Here is a 21576-nt window from a genome sequence, read left to right as displayed (position 1 = left end):
GACAAAGGAGGCAAGGATATACAATGGAGAAAAGACAGTCTCTTCAAGAAGTGGTTCTGGGAAAACTGGACAGCTACATGTAAAAGAATGAAATTAGAACACTCCTTAACACCATACACAAAAATAAACTCAAAATGGATTAGAGACCTAAATGTAAGACCGGACACTGTAAAACTCTTAGAGGAAAACATAGGAAGAACACTCTTTGACATCAATCACAGCAAGATCTTTTTTGATCCACCTCCTAGAGTAATGGAAATAAAAACAAAAAGAAACAAATGGGACTGAATGAAACTTCAAAGCTTTTGCACAGCAAGTAAACCATAAACAAGATGACAAGACAACCCTCAGAATGGGAGAAAATATTTGCAAACGAATCAACGGACAAAGGATTAATCTCCAAATTATATAAACAGCTCATGCAGCTCAATATTAAAAAAGCAAACAACCCAATCCAAAAATGGGCAGAAGACCTAAATAGACATTTCTCCAAAGAAGACATGCAGATGGCCAAGAAGCACATGAAAAGCTGCTCAACATCACTAATAATTAGAGAAATGCAAATCAAAACTACAATGAGGTATCGCCTCACACCAGTTAAAATGGGCTTCATCAGAAAATCTACAAACAACAAATGCTGGAGAGGGTGTGGAGAAAAGGGAACCCTCTTGCACTGTTGGTGGGAATGTAAATTGATACAGCCACTATGGAGAATAGTATGGAGGTTCCTTAAAAAACTAAAAATAGAATTACCATATGACCCAGCAATCCCACTACTGGGCATATACCCAGAGAAAACCACAATTCCAAAAGACACATGCACCCCAATGTTCATTACAGCACTATTTACAAGAGCCAGGTCATGGAAGCAACCTAAATGTCCATCGACAGACAAATGTATAAAGAAGATGTGGTACATATATACAATGGAATATTACTCAGCCATAAAAAGGAACGAAATTGGGTCATTTGTTGAGACGTGGATGGATCTAGAGACTGTCATACAGAGTGAAGTAAGTCAGAAAGAGAAAAACAAATATCGTATATTAACACATATATGTGGAACCTAGAAAAATGGTACATATGAACCTGTTTGCAGGGCAGAAATTGAGACACAGATGTAGAGAACAAACATATGGACACCAAGGGGGGGAAAGTCGTGGGGGGTAGCGGGGGTGTGATGAATTGGGAGATTGGGATTGACATGTATACACTGATGTGTATAAAATTGATGACTAATAAGAACCTGCTGTATAAAAAAATAAATAAAATAAAATTCAAAAGACCCAAAATTCAATTGCATAAATTTGAAAACTGAATTGGCTTTTATTCAGCAGTTCATGAATTGGGCTGCATCCCACCTAGCGAACAGAAAGGAGTTCCAAAGAACCACAAGAATGAAAAAATTTTTAAAAAGGAAATTCAAATTGTAGTGTCCATAAATGGTTTTATTTGAACATACCCAAATTCATTCATTTAAGGGTTTTTTTTTTCCTTTTTTTTTTTTTGGCCACACCACAGTGTGGCTTGTGGGGTCTTAGTTCCCCAACCAGGGATTGAATCTGCACCCTCAGCAGTGAAAGCCTAGAGTTCTAACCACTGGACCACCAGGGAGTTCCCTCACTTAAGAATTACCTGCAGTTGTTTTTGAGCTACCATGACACAGTTGAGTACTTGTAACAGACACCACATGGCCCACAAAGCTGAAAATATTTATTATCTGGTGCTTTAAGAAAAAGTGTGCCTACTAGAGTAACCCACCCATAGTGGGTTAGTGTGAAGGTGGTAGGTCAGCCATGCAAATGTTATAAAAGCTATAGTTTACAAGTTTTCTTTGGTGCTTTTCAGTAAGGAGGAGGCTTTAAACCACAGACTTGATGTAGCCACTTCCCTTTAACAAACCTTCTCTGTTTCAGCCTGATAGTATTAAATATTTGATCATATAGGTACTTTTATTCTAATTGTGATTTGGCTTCATAGGTAGGTCAGCCTGTAGAGAGAACGTTCACATCATAAGGTCTCTGAGTTTAGTGTTTCCCCTTCCTGTCACAGTGATTTTACCTTGTAAATTAATGATTGTGATTGGCTTCCTGTATAGCTTGAGTGCTGGGAGAGAATGTGCTCCTCATACAGTAGTGAACATTCTGAGCTCAATGTAATTGTACATTAATACATTGATTTTCCAGATCTTTAAGGCAATCTCAACAGCCTACTTAACATTGGTCCATTATCAAGAGATAGACTTGACCTTCGTGAGCACAGGGCAGTACCCAGAATATACCAGGCTCCTGAGAAATTACATTGATTATTACTAAAGACTTTCCTCTAGGGGAGACAATGCATTTTTATGCAAATAATCAATAAACAATCTATAATAAGAATAGAAATGAGTTTTATTTGAGCCAAACTGAGGTCTATCGCCCAAGAGTGCAGTCTCCACCATGGAAGAAAGCACTCTGGAGAAGCATGGTTTTCAGGACAGTTTTATATCTTGTCAGAACAAAGAACAAACATGAAACATGACAGGGATACATTCTTTCAATGTTTCAAAAGAGACAGATTAGCATGTACACAGCAAGTCAGCATGACCTTGGTGTCTGGAAAGGGAGCCTTATCTTTGAAGTCGTGCTAGCATTGGCATCATAGGAAGGGAGGGAGAGGCATTTATCCCTTTTTTCAAAGTGGACATTCTTTTTTTTTTTGGCTACTTTCGGTCTTCCTTGCTGCACGTGGGCTTCCTCTAGTTGTGGCAAGTGGGGGGGCAGTGTGGGCTTCTCATTGCAGTGGCTTCTCTTGATGCGGACTTCAGTAGTTGTGGGCACACGGACTCAGTAGTTGTGGTGCACGGGCTTAGTTGCTCCGCGGCATGTGGGATCTTCCCAGACCAGGGCTGAAACCTGTGTCCCCTGCATTGGCAGGCGGATTCTTTTTTTTTTTTAAGTAAGGTTTTATTTATTTATTTATTATTTATTTATTTATGGCTGCATTGGGTCTTCATTGCTGCGTGCAAGCTTTCTCTAGTTGCAGCAAGTGGGGGCTACTCTTCATTACAGTGTGTGTGCTCTAGGTGCGTGGGTTCAGTAGTTGTGGCTCGTGGGCTCTACAGTGCAGGCTCAGTAGTTGTGGTGCAAGGGCTTAGTTGCTCTGCTGCATGTGGGATATTTCCCCAGACCAGGGCTTGAACCCATGTCCCCTGAATTGGCAGGTGGATTCTTAACCACTGCGCCACCAGGGAAGTCCCCAAAGTGGACATTCTTTACCTCTGGATAATGCATTCTTTTCTTTAACGGTTAATGCAGAAGTACAATGCGTGCTTGACAGGCCATAAGATAGGTTGTTCTGGTTCAGACCAAATCATGTATAAGCCAGAATGTCTTCCTCAGAACTCAGTAGGTGAACGTTTCTTCCATCACATTGATAGTAGTTATTTTTGAATAAGTTGCATTCTGTTTTATATACTACATTGAGAGTCTATTTAGTGTGATTCAGTTCCCTTAAACTTGTTTGTTCCTGAATGTTCAAATAAATGAGGTCCAGGGCCTGCTAAACAAAATCTTAGAACCTGGAAGTAATTTGTCTGAGCATTGTTTATTCATTCATTGTTCAATTATCCAGTGCTCATTGAATATCTACCATTTACAAATCACTGCACTAGCCTCTTGGGTTCAAAATATGAATAAGACATAATCTGTGCTCTCAAGGAGCTCATAACATTCAAACAAACCAAGTCATAAGTACAAAGATATAGAAAGGTATGAACAGGAGTTATGATAAGTACACACAAGGAGCACCTTAACCCAATCAATGGAGACTTCAGAGAGGAAGTAATTCCAGGCCAGGTCTCAAGGAACACTATAGTTTGTGGAGGAAACTATGTGCAGTTTGGTGAAACTGGGGAGATGAGCCAGATTAAGAAAGGCTTTTAAGAAATGCCATCTTAAAGAGTTTTATCTTTAACATTTTTAGGATAGCACTGGGGAGTCACTAAAACTATCACTAATATTTATTGAGCAAGGTACTAAGTGTTTTACATTCTTCATGTCATTTAATGTTCTCAGTGACACAGTGCGTAGATACTGTTATTTATCCCGTTTTATCAGATGCAAAAACTAAGGCTCAGAATGATGAAGTAATTGTCCCAGGACCAGGCAGCAACTAAATGGCAAAACAAGAATTTGAACCAAAGGCTTTCTAGCTTTAGAAGCCATGTTCAATAGCACTGCGAAATAATGTCAAGCTCACATATTTGAAGGAAAGTCATCCAAACAACTGCAACTCATTTTTCTGCCTTGATTTAAGTTAGACTTTGAAGAGTCATTTTCTACCCACCACATCTGTCCTTGAAAACAGCACACAAAGCTCTTTTCATATGATGTGAATTTATTTGAGGAAAACATATATGGAAACAACATGAATGCCAAATACAGGCAAATTATGATTTTCTCATCCTGCTCTTTGATTGAAAGTAACTTCAAAGATGGTACATGTCCCACTTACATTTTGCCTTTCTTACTTCTTTATGAATCCCTTCCCAAAAGGGTTCCTCTCTTAAATGCAGTTAAGGTATGATGATTTCAAAACAGAATGGAGGGAATTCCCTCGTCCAGTGGTTAGGACTTGGCGCTTTCACTGCAGGGACCGGGTTTGATCCCTGGTCATGGAATTGCAAGCCATGTGGCAAAGGCCAAAAAAAAAAAAAAAAGGAATGAAGATTCTGTCTGAGAGAGTATTTATTTAAAGTACAGAAGACACTTGACTTTTTTTTTTTTTTAATTTTTTGGCTGTGCCACAGGACATGTGGGATCAGAGTTCCCCAACCAGGGATCGAACCTGCACCCCCTGTATTGGAAGCACAGATTCTTAACCGCAGGGAAGTCCCAGACACTTGACATTTTTGGATTAACATTCACGCTTTGAAAAAATTCAACATAAATGCCCTTTTAACAATTTGTAATTTTTCACAAATTGGAGCTTTAAGGGATCAGGCAGGTCTCAAAGTTCAGGGTTAAGTCTTAGCTCAAAAGCTGCACTTCAGGTGCAGCCACTGCAGAAAACAGTATGGAGCTTCCTTAAAAAAACTATAGAGTTACCATATGATCCAGCAATCCTACTCCTGGACAAATATCTGGAGAAAACTCTAATTTGAAAAGATGCATGCACCCCAAAATTCATAGCAGCACTATTTACAATAGCCAAGACATGGAAGAAACCTAAATGGCCATTGACAGATGAGTGGATAAAGAAGATGTGGTACATATATACAATGGAATGTTACTCAACCATAAAAAAGAATGAAATAATGCCATTTGTAGCAACATGGATGGACCTAGAGATTATCACACTAAGTGAAGTAAGCCAGACAGAGAAAGACAAATATCATATGATACCACTTATGTGTGGAATCTAAAATATGATACAAATGAATTTACCTACAAAACAAACTGACTCACAGACATAGAAAACAAATTTATGGTTTCCAAAGGGGAAAGGGGGAGGGACGGATAAGAGTTTGGAACTAGCAGACACAAATTACTATGTATAAAATGGATAACAAGGTCCCACTATATAGCACAGGGAACTATATTCAATATCTTGTAATAAGCTATAATGGAAAAGAATAAATATATATATATATAGAGAGAGAGAGAGAGAGAGAGAGAGAACTGAATCACTTTGCAGTACACCAGAAACTAACACAACATTGTAAATCAACTATACTTCAGTTTAAAAAAAAAAGGCAAAAAAAAGAGGTACACTTCAGGAAATTAATGGTCATAATTTTTTCAAGCATTAAATCAGGATAAACAATGCAGAGCTCTTGATTTTAGCATGTCCTAATGGGCACTTAGAAGCTTGATTGTCTGTGGTAGACCACCAAATGGCAAGAATAGGGGGCCCCAAAACAAATAGCAAATTTTATTTTATTTTTTCCCCCATGGCACTTGATGTTCTTTAACTTGTATTAAAATCTATTACAACTGTTGGGGAAGGAAGAATTTTCTCTTACCCTTCTTGGTTCTTTTGGATGGTCTAATAATTAAGTTGACACAAGACAGATTAAGGAGAAGAAAAATGTTAATTTCATATGTGTGGAAGTTTCATGGATATAGGACCCAAGAATTGACCAGAGTAGGCTGTTTATATACATTTTAGACAAAGAAGCAATAAATTTGTGAAGAACTGACAAGACAAAGTAGCTTCAGCTTGGGTACTAATTAGTGAAGAAATCAAGCAGAATTTGTTTACATAGCCTTCTGGGCCCTGAGCTCCCTATTTCTGGCAATAAGGATGTCTCCCTACCTCCTGGTGCAGGGAGGTGCCTTTCACATGAGAGATTTATTTCCAGCTTTCAAGGGGACAGAGAGGAGGGTCAGAGTGTCCTTATTGCACTGACTGTTTCTCAAGTACCTTTAATTTAAAATAATCAATATGCCACGTAGACATATTTTAGGGGCAGCTTAACCCTGAGCCCCATCACAACTTTTACATAACAGAATTGCAGGCCCCAGGTTAAAGCACTCATTTTTCTGGCTAAAAGGAATGTATTCTCCAGGACTAGCTTAAATTATAAGTTCCTTGCTAAACTGGACCTGGCTAACCCTTAAGCCACCTATCTTGGATAACAAGAAACAGAACATTTGCCTCACCTCTCACATTACATTGTTTTCTTACTCCTTCATGTCCTTTATGACCTATAAAATTTCTAACTATCAGAAGGGGTGGGAGTGGGAGGGTGGTGAGCCATCTCAATTTCTTTTTTTATTATTTTATTTATTTATTTTTGGCTGCGTTGGGTCTTTTTTACTGCGTGCAGGATTTCTCTAGTTGTGGCAAGTGGGGGCTACTCTTCGTTTGCTGTGCATGGGCTTCTCATTGCGGTGGCTTCTCTTGTGCAGCATGGGCTCTAGGCACGTGGGCTTCAGTAGCGGTGGCACACGGGCTCAGTAGCTGTGGCTCGCGGGCTCTAGAGCGCAGGCTCAGTAGTTGTGGCTCATGGGCTTAGTTGCTCCGTGGCATGTGGGATCTTCCCAGACCAGGGCTCGAACCCGTGTCCCCTGCTTTGGCAGGTGGATTTTTAACCACTGTGCCACCAGGGAAGTCCCAACCAGCTCAACTTCTGACTGACCCTCCAGCTGCCAGCAAATGTAGTGTTCTCTTTTCTCATCTGTATTCTTGTGGTCTTACTTTAAGACCCTGGAGAGTGTTTATCATTGTTGGCTGTTAAGATCAAGGAGAGGCTTGCTTGGATTGGAATTATTGCTCTTGTAGAAGATATCAGGGACTCATCTAGAAAAATATTTGTAAAGGTTTCCAACTCTGAGCCAGACTTGAGATTGGTTACAATCTTCTCCCATAATGCCAGAGGGAATTACAAATTCAATAGAAATATCCCAACTTTCTTCAGTCTCTATCTTATTTGGATCTTAGACAATAGTTATGATAACTGAAACTGAAACCGAGCAGGCCCCTGTGAGACCCTCCTGGGTACAAATCCTTTCTACGTCCTTTCAGCCTCCTAGACCTTCCGTGAGTACCAAAGGGCAGATTCAAACAGTTGCTAATCAAAGAAGTGAGGGAATGCAGAAACAAAGCAGGAGCAGTCAAGAAACAATAGTGCAGTGATTAAAGCAGGATACTGGTTCCTCATCAAGAATATACATAACAATATCTTTGAGTTCTTCTACAGGAACTAAGGTCCCCACCCTGGTGGAGGATGGTAACTACAGGCTGAGACCCCGGACTGGTTGAAACCAGAGACTGAGGATTGATATTCCTGGAACACTGCTCTGTTACCTCACCACCAACCAATCAGAGGAAAGTCAGATACCCTGCAGCCCTTGAAACCGAGCAGGACCCTGTGGGGCTACTGGGCAAGCTCCTGGGCAATATAGCCTTTTGGTATCCCCCATTTCCTCATTATAGGAAATAGGCTTCATTCAGCCTCCATGACCTTCCCTGAGTTCCAATGGGAAGGTTCAAATAGTTGCTAATTAGGGAAGGGAGAAGATGCAGAGACAAGGGAGGAACAGTCAAGAAACAATAGTGCAGCCTTGGGGCAGAGTCCTGGTTCCCCCTCAAGGCATATACATAACAATATCTTTGAGCTGTCTTGCAGATACTGAAACCCCTACCAGGTGAGAGAAGTTATCTGCATGCTGCCCACAAGCATGTAGACCCCAGACCTGTTGGAACCAGGAGGTTGATGATGCTGACTCCCACTTACCTCACCACCAACCTATTAGAAGAATGTCCATGAGCTGATCACGCCCTCTTTGTATTATTACTATAAAACTCCTCACTACACCCCCTCCAGGTGGGGGACACACAGTTTTGAGGGTATTAGCCCACTGTGGCCCCTTTTGCCTGACAAAGCAATAAAGCTATTCTTTTCTACTTCACCCAAAAGTCTGTCTCTTAGATTTAACTTGGTGTTGGGGTACAGAGGCTGGATTCGGCTTCACCCTTGCCCCAAATTTTGCCTGTAAAAACTTCTCCCGAAAAACCATTGGGGAGTTTGGGGATTTTGAGTAGGAGTCACCTGTTCCCCTTGCTTGGCCCTGCAATAAATCTTTCTCTGCTCCGAAGTTCAATGGTTCGGTTTTTTTAGCCTCACTGTGCATCAGGCACATGAACTAGAGTTCGGTAACAAAACCAACATATTTCCCTGTTTTTTTTTTGTTTTTTTTTTTTTAAATAAATTTATTTATTTATTTTATTTTTGCATTGGGTCTTCATTGCTGCGTGCGGGCTTTCTCTAGTTGTGGCAAGCAGGGGCTACTCTTCGTTGTGGTGCGCGGGCTTCTCATTGCAGTGGCTTCTCTTGTTGTGGAGCACGGGCTCTTGGCACGTGGGCTTCAGTAGTTGCGGCACACGGGCCCAGTAGTTGTGGCTCGCTAACTTAGTTGCTCCATGGCATGTGGGATCTTCCCGGACCAGGGCTCAAACCTGTGTCCCCTGCATTGGCAGGTGGATTCTTAACCCCTGTGCCACCAGGGAAGCCCATATTTCCCTGTTTTTGTGTTAAGTAATTCTGAGATGAAGCATTCTTTCCTGCCTTTGTGTTAAACAATGCTAGGATAAGCAAAAAGAACATACGTACTCTTTCATAGAAATATTTATTCATAGAAAACAAAACTAGGAACCAACTAAAATAGCTTATTCATCAAGCTTACTGGTCAATACTTACCTCAAGGCCCTCATCTGGCTCTCCTAAATAATTCAAAGCTATTATGGGGTATGCTTTGTCTAATCCCATTAAACTCTCTACTTTGGGAGACCCATCATAAAGTCCCCCTGCACTGGCTGTAAAACCCTAAAAATAGTCTCCAGTCTTTGTCCATTTGAGATACTACTAGGGCTGTGTCAAAGTGGTGTCTTTTCTTATTGCAGTAAGCCCAATAAACTTAGCTTTGCTTGATCACTAGGTTTTTTTGGTGTTCCTTTAGGAAGTAATTGGAGGATTGCAAATTAAGGAGGAAAGTCCTGATTTTACCAGGGTAATTTGCCTGAATCTTCCTCCCTTCCTTCCGAAGTAAACACTCTCCTGGTCTTTCTTTCCCGATTTTTATGTTAATCATTCCATTTCCTTTCTTTATAACTTTCATAACTTACTTTGTATGTCTAAACAATATAAGGACAAAACCTTTTAATGAGAATTATGATATAGAGTAACTGGCAATTAGTTCCTTGTTCCCCAGAATTCTCAGCAACCTAACTGTGCAGACGCACCTGGTCATTTCATTATTCTGGCAATAACAAGATCCCAGATATTCTGCAATTCAGTTTTGGGGGACCATTCATCATTCATTAGGAAAGCATTCACTGTACTTTTTGGTTGTGAAACAATGCGTAGCAAGAACGTAAGATAGCAAGAATCTGGATAAGAAAATGTAACACTGCCACTGTTTGGTGCAAAATCCCCAATCAGAACTGGAGTGTCTTCTGAGAGTTTGTAAGAACCTCATCTGGGGCAATATGAGGGCAGGGTCACGAGTCCTGAAAAACATACAAAAGATTGTGGTGTAGGCCCAGGAAAGGAAATCCAGCAGGAATATGGTCAGGGAGCATGGAGTGCTCTATATTTTCTATTTCTAGCTAACTGTGGCCTATATCTAGATCTCAGGAATAGATTAAAGTAGAACACTTCTATGGGATGAAATGATTCTCAGATGATCTAGGCAGTGAGGGAGAAGCACAAGTGATACAAACAAGCCAAGTGCAGACAAGATTTTGACCTCAGGTTAAATAGGGCAGTAGGTATCTTGAGGATAATTCTCAACACATCTGTCTCCTGAGTTACATTGCTCCCAGTCTGGGCCAGTTGCTTTTTCTACACTTGTGGCCTGGTTTTCACCCTGTGATTTTCTGTCACTATCATCTCAGGCATCCCTTTGCCTCTCTCTCTTGTTTCCTATATTTCACACCTGCTTTTCTCTCAGTTTTATCATTTTGGTACACATATCCTTCAGTAGTTTCCTTTTGAAGGGCATATGGGAAGTATTCTTCTTACTCTTTGCAAGTCTTTATACAAACCGGCACCTGTTTGATAATTTGGTTGAATAGAGTTCTCTGCTGGAATAAATTTTCCTTCAGAATTTTTAAAACATTACTGTATGTCAGGATGTGCTACCCCAAAATATGGCACCTTGGCATGCACTTCCCCAAAAAGCAGGAGATAAATCTTCTAGGTACCCTCCCTGTATCAGGAGAAAGACGTTCTTATCACTAGAGACAGGGAATTCGGGGCCTGGAAGCCTGTATTAAAAACCTTGTTACTTCTTCACTATTTACCACTCATAGCCCAAAACTCTTTGTCTTGTCAATTCTTCAAAATGTATGTTTCTTTGTCTAAAAGGTATAAAAGCCTTCTGCTCTGATCACTTCTTCAGGTCTTTATTCTCCCATGAAGGCTCCCATGTACTTGTAAAAACTGTATAAAATTTGTATGCTTTTCTCCTGTAAATCTGTCAGTTTAATTTTCAGATCCAGGCAGGGACCCTCAGAGGGTCAAGGGAAACTTGTTCCTTCTCTACACCACATTGCTGTTGAGAAGTCCAAAGCAACTCTGATTCATTTTCCTCTTTTTTGTCCCTTGTCCCCTTTCACCTACTTTTCTGGAAGCTTGAGAATCTCTTCTTTTGTCCTAAATGTTTTATATTTTACAATCGTATGCTTTGGTGTAGGACAATTTTAATCTGTTATGATGGCTCTTTCAATTTGGGTCCTTCAGTTCTGGGAATTTTCTTTGAATTATTTCTTTTTTTGTTGTTGTTGTTTTTTTTTTTTGGCTGCGCCACACGGCCTATGGAATCTTAGTTCCCCGACCAGGGATTGTACCCACGCCCTCTGCAGTGAAAGCACAGAATCCTAACCACTGGACTGCCAGGGAATTCCCTTGAATTTTTTCACTGTGGATTTCTTCCCCTCTGTTTTTTTTTTTTCTTCCTGGAAACCCCATTATTTGGCTGCTGAACTTCATAGACTGGTATAAGTTTCTTATCTTTTTTCTCCTATTTCGTATCTCCTTGTCATTTATTCAGTTTTTTCTTATCATATTTTTAACTTCCATAACCTCTTTGTTCTATGAATGTTCCTCTTTTAAAAGATAATATCCTGTTCTTGTTTTAAGGATGCAATATCTTCTCTTACTTCTCAGGACTGAGAAATGAAAAACTACAGAAACCACAACCTGAAACACAGAAAAACTGTACAGAAACCACAACTTGCAAAACAGATAAATTATTTCATCAACAGCTCAGCTTGGACCCATGTGTTCAGGAAAGATAAAGCCACAGACTTTTTCACAAACAGCCTCGCCTAGCCTATCAAAGCAGTCAGAGACTCAGCTCACTTGCAATCTGACCACCTCTTTCCTGTCTTGCCTAACTTTCCTTCCTGCCCCTCCCCCCACCCCTTGCTAACTTCCGTCCTTTGACTAACTCCTCCCCAGCAAAACTTTATAAAGTTCTCAGAGAGTCCATTTGACTGGTTTCATTTGGCCAGTGTCTCCCTTGCCTGGCACATTTCTAACAAACTAAGTTTGGTGTTTATTGTTGCAATCATAACAAATTTCTTTGGTGGTTTCTTCTGGGAAACTTTGAACACAAATTATGTAAAGTTTTCTTTCACCTACATAGTCTGTTTTCTTCAAGGTGCCTTTTTCTGCTTGTGTGGTCTTTATCTTGCATAATAAGAGACTTTCTCTAGAGTTCTGGTAATCTTGTTTTTCTGCTCATGATTGAGAGGGGTGGACTAAAGAGATGACTGGAAATTCTGAGTACACAGAGAACTCGTGCATTTTTTAAGTTTACTGTAGGGCCATTTATTTGTTGGATAATCCCAAATGTCAGTTTCTCTACTCCGTCTGTCTTGGGTTGCCCAGATTTCCCCAGGGGAAGGTGTGCCAATCTTGGGCCTAGAGGGTAAAGATCTGACTGCCTTGGTTTGGGGGCTGAATAGTTGATGAGGGCTGCTGAGCAGGAGGTGGAGCCTTATCAAGCAGGATGCATGTGACTATGCAAACCTTCACTTTCGCATGGTGCCAACGCCCTTAACTGTGCCTGCTGTGTCCCCCTCCTCCCCACCCCAGTCCAAAGACTTTCATCTTTACCCTCTCTAGAGACTCTAGAATTTCTACTTGAGTCAGGGAGAAATAGTCATCCAGTAGCATGGAGTTAGGGAAAGGATTTGAGTCTGTGGGTAATTCTTTGATATAATCATGTCTATTTTCAATTTTCTACGCCTTTGCTATAGAATTCAGCTTTCTCAGTTCTTCTAAGTTAGTTTGCAATATTTGCTTTCCAGCTTCCAGAAATTTATTTTTGTTGTCCCCATCTTTGTGCTTTCATGTCTTTGCTGTTGTTTATTTTTTTTTTAATATCACTATTGTAGTTTCAGGGAGGGAGCAAAATTAGATTGATGTGTTCTATCCACCGTCTTAAGCCAGAATGCCTCTAATGCTTTTTTAATTAGCCATATGGCCTCCCACTGGCATTCCACCAGAAACATATCTGTAAAGTCTATAGTTTTGTAAAGGCTCATTCACCAATAGCCAAACTGTTTTCAGAACATTTAGGCAAGTCATAAGATTAAGCAATGAACTGGTTTAACTACTGAAGTCTTTCATATGCATATCATTAGGAAATGGATACAGCAGCTTCCTCTTTCGAAATTCTCTTCCTTTGCATTTTCTGAATCACAAGTTGAATGCGTTATAATTTAAAGAATGCACTGGGTTTGAATGGGAAAGAAGGAGGAAAGAGGGGAGAGGAAGAGAGTAAAAGAAGAAGGAGGGAGAGTGAGAAGAATTAAACTGTTCCTGAATAAGTGTATGGGAGGAAAGACTTCCCTTCTCCTCTTAGCTTTGATAGTTGGGTCTATGAAATAAACCGACAACAGGAAGTTTAACAGGAGAAAAGGCCTACAAATTTATTAATTTTTTAGTAGTATGAGCATGAGGACATCACAGGGGAAAAATATGAGTACCCAAAATAGCAGTGAGATTTGAGGAGCTTATATATGGTCTTAATAGAGGAAAGGGAAGGAGGAGTAGGCCTCTTAGGGGAGAGTAAATGATTTTTAGAAAAGATGAATGGGCCCTTAAAAGAGTAGATAGGAGATGGATAGTATGACAATTGTATCAGGATGTGATGTTGACTTCTGGCCTCCTCTCCTCTGATAAGAGTCAATCTTACCTGATTGATGAAACTCCTGGGGAGGAGATTTATGACAACTGAGTTCCTTTTGGAGGATTTGTCTTTAGGCAGATAAGGGGAGTTCAGAGAAAGCCCTTTCCTGCGTTTGATATTTTTCAAGTACCTTCAACTCAAAATAATCCTTATAGTCAAAAAAGCATATGGTAGGGTGGCATATTCTGCCACACTTCAAGGGCAAGCAGGCCTGTGCACAGGCTCCTCATGCTATCTTGGCAGGGCCATCCACTTCAAGGTGTGATCTTTAGTTTAGAAATTAAACTGTTAGATATACCCAAAGTTGATTGAATCCCAAACTCAAGAGGTTCATTTAACCATTCTTTCATTAAATAATTATGTGTTCATCTTGGTGCTGTGTGCTGAGAATACAAAGTGAAAAAAACAGACATAATCCTAGCCCTTATGGTGCATAGGGTCTATATAGAGAGATTTCTGCTTTTATGTTTGTCATTTTACTGTGATAAATATTACTATCAATGGGCATGCCAGATGTTACTCTGAAAGCACATTACCTGGTTCTCAACCTAGTCAGACAGGTGTAGAATCCTCTCCACTGCATACTTTCCAGATTCTATGAGAGTTTCTTGTTCTGCAGCTTCCCTTTTATAGATACCCTACAGATCATCTCAAGACTGTTAAAAACGTTCCTTCTGTAGAGAGAATGAAATACCATTCATTAGACCTCAGCTTTCTAGTTACAATAACATTCCAATCATGCCTTTCTGATGGTGATTGGATTTGGGATATTCCCGATCTTTTTTTTTTTTTTTGGCCATTCTGCATAGCTGCGGGATATTAGTTCCCCGACCAGGGACTGAAACTGTGGCCCCTCTAATGGAAGCGCTGGGTCCCAATCACTGGACCACCAGGGAAGTCCTACCAATGCATTTCAATCCCTGGTTTATGTACATCCTCACCTTTCCCTCCCAGAATTAAGTACTACCCTGAATTTTGCGTTCTTTCATTCCATTACATATTGTATAATTTCACAATATACGTATCATTTGTGTGGTTTTTATTTTATATAGTGGTATCACACTGTACTCATTACATCACAGCTTTTTATTTTGGGTGAAGAGTACATACCTAGGGATGAAAATGCAGGTACAGGGTAAGCACATCTCCAAATTTACTAAATATTATCACTGTGTCCTTCAATTTTGCTTTAGCAATTTGCAATCCCCATCATGCACCCCACCCCCAGTAGTATATAAGAGATCTTTTGCTTCAAATTTTCCCCCAAATTTGGTATTGTCTAACTTAACATTTTTTGCAACTATGATGGGTTTAAAACTGATTGCTGCTTTGATAATCAGTGAGAATTTTTTCATACATTTATTGGCTGTTTGTGTTCTTCACTTTTGTGAGTTGCATATCTACAGGAATTTAAGTTCCATGAGTGCAACTTTGTATCCCCAGCACCATGAGTAATGCCTAAAACATTGTAGATATTCAATATATATTTAGTTGAATACTTGCTAGCAAGGATATATAAGTTGAATAGTGTAGGGGAGGAAAAAGTTTTCCTCAACTTTCTTAAGGTCCCTGGCTGTGTCTAAAAATAAAACTGACAAAAATAGATTAACGGGAGAAAAGCGTACAAATTTATTTAATATAAGTTTTATGTGACAGGGGAGCCTTCATGAGGAAATGAAGACCCAGAGAAACAGTATTTTTATGGTAGGTTTAATGAAGAGTGGATAGTTGTGGAGGAATATGACAGGTTAAGGAGTATGAGGTAAGTGTAGTAAACTGGGGGAGATATTAGCAAGGCCTGTTTGTTTACATTCTTCTTAGTGTGCCTTCCTCTTTGGAGATAAAGATGCTCCTTTCCTCAGGGTATAGGGAGGGCACCTTTCACAGGGGGATTTTATGACCTGTTTTAGGAGAGGAAGGGCAAGGCGGGAGGAGACCAGAGTGATCTTTCTGCTTCTGATGTTTTCTCAAACTCTTTCAGCTTAAGATATTCAAAATGCCAAGGTGCTATATTTGGGGGTAGCATGTCCTGAACCTTATCAATATCAATGACTGTTTGTAGCTTATGCCCCCCCCCACTTTTTTTTAAAGCTCCGGTGGTCTTTTTTTTTTTTTTTAATTTATTTACATTTTAATTTTTTTGGCTACGTTGGGTCTTCGTTGCTGCCCGCGGGCTCTCTCCAGTTGCAGAGAGTGGGGGCTACTCACCGTTGTGGTGCACGGGCCTCCCACCGTGGTGGCTTCCCTTGCTGCGGAGCATGGGCTCCAGGCGCCCGGGGCCTCAGCAGTTGTGGCACGCGGGCTCAGTAGTTGTGCCTTGCAGGCTCAGTAGTTGTGGCGCACGGGCTTAGTTGCTCCGCGGCATGTGGGATCCTCCCGGACCAAGGCTCGAACCCGTGTCCCCTGCATTGGCAGGCGGACTCCCAACCACTGCACCACCAGGGAAGTCCGTATGCCCATTTTTTAAAATGTCTTTTTCTGACTGATTTGTCAGATTTTTAAAACACGTTTTGAATACTAATCTTTTATGGATTATACGTGTAGCAAATATCTTCTCTCAATTTATGGCATATCTTTTCCATTTTTAAAAAAGTGACTATGCACAGATGTTTTTCATTTTAATAAAGTTTTCCATTTAATATGTAAAATCAAGGATGGGTATCCCATCTCGCCAGGTGGCTCTAGTCCTTGTAGATATTCAGGAACCTAGGTTTCTTCCAATTTGAGGATACGCCATCTCCTAGGAGTTTGTTCCCTTTGCATGGTTGAAACAAGAGCTGCAGCTATGTCCGTGTTCCATCCAGCAGGAAAAGGTAAGAAGAGCATGGAGTGGGTACACAGGCTGCAGTAAGGGAAGGATATTGTTCTTATGTCTGCTCACACTCAGTTGGGGAGAACTTATTCACATAACCACAAGTAAGTGCAACAGAGGGAGAAACACAGTCTCTGGCTGGGCAGCTACATGCCCACTGTAGCTTTTTTGCCCCTGGAAGAAGGGGAGAAAGATTTTAAGTGTACTGTTGACAGCTTCACCACTGGGAGCTTTATCTCTTTTTCTGTTATTTGGAAGAGTCATATGGTTGCAATGATCTATTCCTTAAAGATCTAATACAATGCATGTAAAATCTAAAGGGGCTTATATTTTTTTCCATGGGAATATTTAAAATTTATATTTGAAGTAATTTACTAATGATAGAACTATTTAGCTTCTATTTCTTCTTGAATAAGTTTTGATAAGTTATCTTTTTTCTAAAAATTTGAATTTTTGATCTAAAATTTCAAATTTACTTGCATAAAGTTATTTGTATAATTATTCTTTAATTATTGTTTAAATATTTGCCAAATCTGTGATTACATTCCTTTTTTGATTCTAATATTATGTGTGGCTTTCCTCTTTTTTTTTTCATCTCACCAGAGGTTTGTCTAATTTATTAGTCTTTTCAAATTACCCACTTTGGGCTCTGTAGATCCTCTTTACTGCCTTTGCTCTCTAGTTTGTTATTTCCTGCCTTTATCTTACTTTCTTCTACTTTTATTTATTCAATTGTTCAATTTTTAAAACTCCTTAAGCTTATTAATTTCCAGCCTTTCTTATTTCCTGATATAAACATTTAAAACCAGAAAAAAAAAAAAAAAAAAAAAGAAAAATCCCCTACATGTTGCTTTAGATGCATCCCAGTTTTGATATTTGGCATTTTCGTTATCACTCAGTTTAAGATTTCTTAATTTCTATTATGATTTCTGCTTGGTTCCATGGGTTATTTAATGGTATATTTTAAACTACCAAATAGATTTCATGTTATCTTTTTATTAATTTTTAAATTAATTGCACTATAGTCAGAGATCGTGGCCAGTAGAATATTCCAAGTACTGCATTGTTATTCTCCTTTCTTACTCTGGGCCCTTTTCCTTGAAGTAAACCTTTCCTTCTTAACCCTTTCTTCCTCTAGGAGGAAAGAGAGGTTTTCAGGAGTTTCCTCTCTTCCTCTTACACCTGGCCACTAGCCTAGCAGACCCGCAACATTGCCTGAATCCCAGAGTGAGCGGACCACAGGCTCAAACTGCAACTCATGCCACGTAAGTCATTTTCAGCCTGCTACACAGTGCATTGCTTATAATACCATGTGATTTATTGAAGGCTCACCATGTGCCAGGCATAGTACTAAGAATCTTATATACATTATCTTATTTAATCATCCTAACAAGACCATTATTAACCCCCATTTTGTGGACAGGAAATTGAAGCACTGAAAAATTAAGTAACTTTTCCAAAGTCATGCAGCTTCAAGTGGAGACACCAAGAGAAGACCCCAGTGTCTGTTGGACCCCAGACTCTATGCTATGTAAGCGCTCAAATGAGGTTTGTTGAACAAAGAATTCCCCCTTTTGATAGTTCATGGCCACAGTGAAGTTTATTGCCACTGAGTCATGCATTCCCATAATACTCTGCATTTTCACTTTACATAAAACATTCAACACTTGTTGAAAATACTTTGAAATGTGGAATTATATTCCTTTTGGACTATTTCAAGTCATCTATAAAACAACAGCATGAAGAATTACAAGACAGCTGCTACCTATCTTTTAATATTGGCTGTTTTGGTGTTATCTGACATGTTTATCTGACAAATCAGTAGACACCCTCTAACCACATCCTTCTTCTAAATGCTCCCTGTTAATGCTGTTACAGGTCAAGAAATTGTGACTTTTCTAAATTGTTTAAGATAATTTACAATCTTCCCCCAAAGTTACTTTTTGCTGTTTCTTCTTTTTGTCACATAACTTTTCTTTTTTCTCATGATATATGTCATTTTTCACAATTAATTACCTATAAATTTAAAAATTTTTATAACATAATTATGTCCATATGTATAAAATAAAAAATAAGAAAAAACTGAACACATGTCATGGAGTACACTTCATTAATCATTTTTTAAAGTGTGTGGGGTTTTTCTTTTTTGGTGTTTTCTTCTCTAATTGAATGACAGTAAGCAATATTTGAAATTATCTTTTAATTTTAATTATTTAAAAATAATTGTTTTACTGTTTCTAGTGTAAAATGAAGGAAAAACATGTATAAATTAAAATAATAGAACTAGTAATGATTAATTGTCTACATTTTTATTGTGATAAAATATACATAATGTAAAATTTACCATTTTAACCATTTTTAAGTGTAAAATCAGTAGCATTAATTGCATTCACAATGTTGTACAACCACTATTCTTTTCTAGAACATTTTTATCATCCCATATTGGAACTCTTTACCCATTAAACAATAGCTACCCATTCTCCCCTCTCCCCAACCCCTGGTAATCTCTATTCTACTTTCTGTCTCTGAATTTGCCTATTCTAGGTGCCTATATAAGTGGAATCAGATAATATTCGGCCTTCTGTGTCTGTCTTGTTTGACTTAGCCTGATGTGTTCAGGTTTATCCATGTTGTAGCATGGATCACAATTTCATTCCTTTTTAAGGTTGAGTAATATTCCATTGGATACATACCATATATTGTTTTGTTGAATATTATTGTCCAATGTTTTGTTGATCCATTCATCTACTGATGGATATTTGGATTGTTTCCACCTTTGGCTAATGTGAATAATGCTTCCCTGAACATTAGTATACAAGTATCTGTTTTCAGTTCTCTTGGTTGTATACTTAGGACTGGGATTGCTGGATCATACAGTAATTCTATGCTTAACTTTTTGAGGAATCACCAAACTGTTTCCACAGGGCTCAATCATTTTACATTCCTTCCAGCAATGCACAGCATTTCAATTTCTCCCCATCCTTGCCAGTACTTGTTATTTTCTGTTTTGTTTTGTATGTAATAGCTTTCCTAGCGGGTGTGAAGTGGTATCTCACTGTGGTTTAACCATCTACATTTAAACTCGCATTTGAGAGGAAAGGGAATTGAAATTAAGAGAGATAAATAACTTACAGTTAGTAGGTAGTGAGGGAGCAACTAGAGTTAAGGTCTCCCAACTCGAACCAAGGTTTTTTTCTTCTTCAAAATCTTGCCTTATTGTATCATTACAATATTTTTTATCTATTTGACTCCTTACATATTTTATCTGACTTACATTTAGAAGTAAAACAGGAGACTTCCCTGGTGGCGCAGTGGTTAAGAATCCACCTGCCAATGCAAGGGACTTGGGTTGGAGCCCTGGTCCAGGAAGATCCCACATGCCATGGAGCAACTAAGCCCATCAGCCATAACTATTGAGCCTGTGCTCTGGAGCCCGTGAGCCACAACTACTGAGCCTGCGTGCCACAACTTCTGAAGCCTGCGCACCTAGAGCCCATGCTCCACAACAAGAGAAGCCACCGCAATGAGAAGCCCATGCACTGCACAGAAGAGTAGCCCCTGCTCGCTGCAACTAGAGAAAGCCTGTGTGCAGCAACGAAGACCCAAAGCAGCCAAAAATAAATAAATTAATTAATTTTTAAAAAATTTATTGCTTTAAAAAAAAAAAGTAAATAAGGTAGTGTCCACACAGTATTAGGTTTAACCATGTGAGATTGTTGTTTTTGTAGGCCAACACAATCAAGTATCAGGAATTTTGTATGGTTCAACTTAATATTGAAACATGCTCCTATTATCAAGGATGTGTTGGGGGGAAAAAGTAAAATTTCAGAACATAACTAAAAATATACTGAAAGAAAAGTTGTTTGGTACACTTTGGAGGGTGAAGGAACAGAAGTCTTTCTGGATATACAGAGTAGTTTATAGGTCCCTTAAATTTGTATTGCATAATTACTTTATCCATGTATATTTAAAAATATGTTCAATGTATTTTCTTCTAATTCTAAGGGCCTTTAATTGTATCTTAAGACATATAAGTGTCTTGTTGAATTTTAAAGACCTTTAAACTAATATAAGCCAGCATTATTTTCATATTCTCAGAACCACCCAATTTTAATTCATATTTTAAATGATATATGGGAAAGAAAGGTTATTGTGCAGCAGGTCTGCAACTAATGCCCCTTTGTTTCTAGGAGACACTTCTGGGAAAGAAAGAAGGGAGGTGATCTGGTCTAATTTTCTTATGATCATTCTAATAAATAGACCTCCTGGCAAGGAAGCCAGTGGTATTGCTGGCTGAAGAGTCCTTATCTATGGAATGCTTTTAGCAGAATATATCTAGTTGTCTAGGATTGCTTATGGTAACCAAACCTGGAATCTATGAATTTAGGAAATGGCTTCCTGGAAAATATCATGTAAGTTATGTAACTACCTGGGTATAAAATGGATGCTTCATGATTAAAATGACTTTTTTTTAATGTGATGCACACATTGTTTAGAAACCTCATCAGTTAATCTTGGCCAGAGCTGTGTTGATGGTCCCAGATCTTACCCTGCTTCACCTGTGTCTCATGATTATTCATATCCTTGAAACTGTAGAGAAGCTTGATACTAGGTAATTCTCTGGTTTGTTGAGTTTGATTTGACAATCTGATCCTTTGTGTTATCCCATTATGTGAATTTTGGATGTCACCTGTAATTTTCTGATTTATAGCCACATTGTATGTAAGATATATCCAAATGAATACATATAATGGGCTTTTTAATAGCTGTATAGTATTCCATTAGGCATAGGTATCATAATTTATTTATCCAGTTTCCTATTGAAAAATACTTTGATTGTTTTCATTCTTTTTGCTATTATAAATATTGCTGTGATAAAGATCCTTATTAATAGGTCAACTTGCACAATTGGGAGAATATTTATAGAAGCAGAATTTCTGGGTCAAATGATGTGTGCATTTTCAATTTTAAGAGCTATTGCCAGGACTTCCCTGGTGGTCCAGTGGTTAAGACTCTGTGCTTCCACTGCAAGGGGCACGGGTTAGATCCCTCGTAGGGGAACTAAGATCCCATATA

Source organism: Eschrichtius robustus, chromosome 13, assembly GCF_028021215.1.
Source record: "Eschrichtius robustus isolate mEscRob2 chromosome 13, mEscRob2.pri, whole genome shotgun sequence".
NCBI classification, from domain to species: domain Eukaryota; kingdom Metazoa; phylum Chordata; class Mammalia; order Artiodactyla; family Eschrichtiidae; genus Eschrichtius; species Eschrichtius robustus.
The sequence above is the reverse complement of the archived record's forward strand: the minus strand, read 5'-3'. Positions refer to the sequence as shown.